General features: G+C 38.8%; 1 long non-coding RNA gene across 2 annotated transcripts; it reads right to left on the bottom strand.

Moving 5' to 3' along the window:
- Positions 1-1,018: 1,018 nt before the first annotated feature.
- Positions 1,019-3,780, bottom strand: LOC136472043 (uncharacterized). 2 transcript variants are annotated; one of them, XR_010762222.1, is made up of 3 exons: positions 3,706-3,780; positions 2,543-2,647; positions 1,019-1,046 (listed from the first exon to the last, which is right to left on the bottom strand). It is a non-coding gene; the product is annotated as an uncharacterized lncRNA (long non-coding RNA). The 2 variants fall into 2 exon arrangements; XR_010762223.1 differs by lacking the exon at positions 1,019-1,046 and adding an exon at positions 2,231-2,439.
- Between the last annotated feature and the right edge of the window lie 2,033 nt (positions 3,781-5,813).

The following is a 5,813-nucleotide window of genomic DNA, read 5'->3' as shown; positions in this document are numbered from 1 at the left end:
AACCATGCCCGACGCGGTCTTCCTCCGGCGCGGTGTAGCCTTCCCCCGGCATGGCCGGCGCGGCCATCTCTAGTGCAGCCTCCCCAGGTGACCGGCGCGGTGCAGCCATGCCTAACGCGGTCTTCCCCCGCGCGCGGCGCACCCTTCCTCCGGCGTGGTCATCTCAGGAGCGGCCATCTCCGGTGCGGCCGGACACGGTCTTCCCCGGCGGTGCACGACCATCTCCTCGCCACCGTAGAACAAGAGAGAGAGGATGACATCACGCCTCACATGTCATTCATTGTTAGAATGCATTTTGGTAGTCTGTTTGGGTAGTGTTGCCGGAGTTGAAAGCAAAAAAATGGGTAGTATAAAAATATGTGGCTACCCAAAGAAATATTTAGGTAGTTTTAGGTAGCACGGCTGGAATTGCTCTAATCCGAGGAAAGTAAAACAACACGGACACAATTTTACACATATTTAAGTAAAGAATACATAATTAATTTTATTTTCAAAGATACATTTTAGGAAGCCAAAATACGGTTCACATTTTTGAACAGTACACTATACTATAATCAATGTGTAAATGATAAACTTCTCACTTTCCTCAACTCTATACTATTAATAATTGATAAGCAACACACGTTCGGCTATTGTGGTCATGGATATTGGACTGACGAATTTGAGGCGAGAGGAATACGTATTAAACCTGTAAATTTCGGAACAAAAATCAAAATTCAGACAGAAACAGTGGAATCTTCTCAGTGCCGTCCATCGTTTAAGACACAAGCCATAATATGTTAGAACAAATGGGCCCAATAAGAAATTCTGAATATTTTCAAGAAATCTCAAGGCCCATCGTTTAGTCTGCAAATAAGTGTCCTAAACATTTTAGATCTTGATCGCGGACAACACTATATAAATAGCCTATCGGCCAACACCAAAACACATCAATTTGAGTTAGGGGTTTTGCTTCTTTATGCTGCTGCGCCGCCATTGTAGCTTCTCAATCCCGAGCGTGTCCACGTACTAGCGATCGAGAGGGCATATTTCCGAAATACTTGTCCCTGCCAGGAGAGAAGAATAAGGTTTTTAGGAAGCGCTTTTGTGCGACTGCTTTCAACCTTCACTACGGGTGATCTTCTATCCAAGTTAGGCGGTGTCGTATACCGTCCTGTCCATCACCTGCTGCATTGAGCTCTTCCTCCACCACTCATCAACTACTGTACCACCACTAGCCACAACCCGTCTCCATCTACAAACGAGAGGTACACACGCAGTGATCTGATCTGTTATTTCGGTATGCCAGCTGTTCTGATCACGTTGCTGCTCGCGTTGGTGCTATTCATGTTTTTTTTTATAACACGTTGGTGCTATTCATGTTGTTCGGTTCAACTACTAAGTATGTTAGAGCTACACTACTACAACACTGGGATATAGTAACACCAACTTATGTTACTATATGCTGAAAAAAATGTTACTAGCTCTCTTAGCAACACATTTTTCTGACTAATCTATTGTAACACATTTAGTTATCTATTGGAACATTGTATTGTGTTACAATAATTCTTTATTGTAACGCTTATTTTAGCTTTAGTAACACTTCCATAGTGTGGTAGGTATATAGCTTGTAACACATTTACTTATCTAGTAGAACATTTATGTAGTGTTACAATAATTCTCTGTTGTAACACTTTTTTTATGTTCTAGTAACACCTCCAAATTATGGTGAGTGCATAGTGTCGATCAAAGCAACACATGGTTCGTGACACCTATTTTACCTATTGTAACACATTTAAATTTTGAAATAAATGTATATTTTTCTCTTACACGTGGTATAAACATTATAGAATCACACAAACATGATACATTGCAGAATCACACAAACCATAAGTTTCAATTATCATAGCAAGATCCACAAATCGTATGAAGGTTTCAAACATAGTACTTGTTTAGATCAAGCGATAATATATGTACATAACGATATGGCTCTAGAGTGGAAAAACACATAATATTGATGTCCATACTACTAGAACAAAAAAATGAAATATATAGTATTCTTTAATTCCATTGCTCCTTCATCCATTCTTGTACACGTCAATATGGGAATTCAACCATTAATCATTTCAACATGCAAAGAGAGAGTAGGTTGTAACATTACGTATTATTCTATCTATGTTCGCTAACATAAAGTTAAAACTAGTGAGAACATACAAATATCGAAGGCCAAGAAATTGGTACTCCTTTAGAAAGGACATCGCCAATGTTATTGAACGATAGCATGGGCCTCACTTATAGCTCATCTTTTGTAATAGGATGAATGATACACACTTTGTCGAATTGATTTCATATCTTAACTCCACCGGCATGTGCTTTTGGATTAGCGCTCAAAAGAGATGCATCGGCCACAATAGCCTTAGTGGGATATTATGCAGTAATGAATATCATTGTGGACCCAACCTACATTTATTTGACATAATCTCTTTAAAAAAGTTTGATAGTAATTTTAAGCTTCTTGAAAGTGCAGTCAACACAAATGAGAATGATCTAACTACATATGTACCTGATGTGTTCTGGTTCTCATCATCATGCTGCTCAACCTCATTGGCATGTAGTTCTTCAACATGCATTACATTCAAATGTTTATATTTCTTTGCACCTCCTTTTGCTGCAAAACAAGTGTTAGCAATCATGTGTTTATTGTAAACTAGTGGAAATGCACGTGCGACGCGCATGTGTCTATGGTTATGACAGGCAACGCCGTATTGTTGCAAGAAAAATTGAGATTGTAAGCTGTATCGCAATATTTAGAACCCAAATATAAGTGTGATGGGAAATCAAGCATAATTACATGGCAGAAATATACACAAGTCACCAAATCAAGCACCCTCATCTAAATGTAGTGGCAGTTCTTGCTAGCTATTTTTTCTGGTGTCTTGATGTTGTAGTTCATGATGTGTTAATTGCAGCTCTATATATGACACACGCGTGTATACATATAACTCCCCCTTATTAGGTTCATCTCCAGACATGTGGTAAAGACCGTTAGAAATTTCCTGACCTTTTCTCGGACTCAGCCTCCTATTTCCCAATCAGAAGATCATCGTCTACTCGTCTACTCGACAACACCTTGGGATATTCTTGCTCAATTGTTGATGAGCGTAGACACCAATGCTGGTCCATCAGAACGAAAGTCCATTTGTTACTAAAGTTCATTTGAATATTTGAGGCCCATGAAATTTCCATATAGTATTAACGAAGATAACGACAAATCCACAAGTTTCTGAGGCTGCCTGCATTATTTTAATCCATGAAATAGTTTTTCAAATTCTATGGAAATAAATCCTTGAATATGTAGACCCGCAGTAGAAGTGCTATAGCAAAGAGAAACATATGCAGATTGCCTATACCATCTTACCTCCTATCCTACAGAAACCATATGAATTTGGCTGTCAGTTTCACCTATCAGCTGGCTATGGTCAATCATGAAAAGATCAGGGAGTGGTAAGAAAAGGCTCTGATCAGCTATTGTCCATTGTGAATCCATGCTGCTCCATTGTTTCAGAGTTTGCAAACTAAAACAGTTAAACATCTAAAACATTTAGTATTGTGCACACTTCAAAAGAAAAATATCATGAATGTTTACTGTTATCCTCACTTGGAAAATGCCAATGATTTGCATTGTGTACAGCAAAACATAGAGTGGACATGAATATTGCAATATACCTGTGTAAAGCATATTGGATTATCACCACATGTCGCTCTTGGCAGCATGAAGATTGCTGCATAAGAGAACAATACCTGCCAAAATTCTTAACAATTAGCTAAGTAAATACAATGTAAGTAAACAGAATGTAACCTATGCTGTTAGTAGGGGATATTAGAATTGGTAATAAGTCTTTTGTGCACAACCAGAAATAAATAGAAAAAGATGTATGCCAGTATAATTTAAGGAATTAAGGATAATAATGGGGGCAACGGATAAACAAATCGAAATCGATGAGAGCATTTCTGAAATATTCATAAGGAATTGCCAATCTTCCATACAGAGTGAATTGATGATGTGACCTTGCATACAGGTATAAACTAATTTAGGTAGAAGCTGTATCTAATAAACACTAACACTGATGTTCTTCTAGTTAGGCAATCAGCAACTGTAAGACGAAGCCCCTGTTCTGCCAAAACGATTCTTGTCAGAATAATTAAGTATGCAAAGGGTAACTGAATGTAGCATTTTTCATCTAAATTTATCAGTTAAGCTGTCAGTTAAATGATCAAAGTCTCGAGACTGGAGTAGCGTATAGAAGGAACGGTTTCAACTTGGCAAAATTCATATGGAGACTCGTCTCCTTCCTATAGCCGCACCGACGAGCAGCGGAGGTAGCAGTGGCACAGGTGGGGTCAACTCTCAATGTTCAAATTAGAGGAGTCGACGAGACCTAGAGATGGAACAACACCAGCCGCCCAGTTACAACAATCATGCATCAAGACTTTTCCACGGTCACTGGTCTGGACGGGCAACAGCGAAGATTAAGATGAGCGGACGGATCGATGGTGAATGGCGCCAGATAGGAATATACATAGTTGATGATATCAGAATTTAACAGATCGAGATCTTAGTACTTGATTACCTAGAGTCTCAATGAAGAACGTACCATTAGGAAGCAACGCCGACGCCGACGACTGGCCCTGGCCGTATCTCAACAGCGTGTGGGGATTAGCAGAGATCTGTTTGTGTAGGCAACTCCATCTGGTTTGTGCGGTAGATGGGTCTTTTGGGAGGGAAAATCTAATTCGGGAGGGAAACTAATTCTGGTGCATCCAAAAAGATATTCCAACCTTTGTTTTGTGCGGGAGCTATGGTTTTTGAGTCCTAATATCTAAAATTTAGGTAGGAAAGATTTTATTATCATAGTATTTTGAGGGAAAACTAATACTGAGATATACTTTGGTGATATAAGCTTTATAGCCAAAAACGTATTGACCACGTCACTAGAAAAAATTATATGTACAAAAGCCACGTCAAATAATTTTTTTTTATAATAATACATTATTAGCCATGTCAACTAATTTTGTTCCACCGCTCCATATCGTTATATATCAAACTCCTTGCAGCAGCCATAATAATCTAGGGTCAATTAGATCATGTTCATGTCGATGTCGTTACAAAAGTGGTGTTTCTGAGTCACACCACTGATCCTTACTTAATAGGGTTGGTGCCATTATAATATTTTACGAAATTTGAAATACATCACCTTATATGTTTATACTGTGTCTTTGGGCCCATGTGAATATATATTGACAACTATTATGTATTTTCATGTGGGCAAAAATGTCCTTCTTACTTCCCTCTCCCCCTCTTGCCTCTCCATTCACGTAGCCTCTCTCCCTCTCTTTGTAGTCTTCTCCATCTTCATTAGGACCTTGCTACCTGTCCCGCACCGTCTTAGTGGCAGAGCTCGTCAATTTTGACGCCTAGGGCCACTATCATTGACGAGCTCCGTCACTAGCTATCAAAGCATATATATATATACCGCCCGCACCAGGTTAAAATACCATCCGCACCGGGATTAATACCGATAAATAACAAAACAAAGCTCGTAGATGCATAAGTTTAAATGATATCTCGATTTCATTTTTAAATCCATGATATAATTGATGGAACATGATAGTGGTTAAAAAATACCTATCTAATTATGGTCCTTGATGTTTGCAAAGACTTTAAAAAATATCCTGAGACTTCAATTCTTGAAAATGATATGAAATGTCATCATCCTTGTTTGAAAAGACATCTCGCTCAATATAACAAACCATCCTATGATTTAACCATTCAC

This window comes from Miscanthus floridulus, chromosome 8, assembly GCF_019320115.1.
Source record: "Miscanthus floridulus cultivar M001 chromosome 8, ASM1932011v1, whole genome shotgun sequence".
NCBI lineage: Eukaryota > Viridiplantae > Streptophyta > Magnoliopsida > Poales > Poaceae > Miscanthus > Miscanthus floridulus.
The sequence above is the reverse complement of the archived record's forward strand: the minus strand, read 5'-3'. Positions and strand labels throughout refer to the sequence as shown.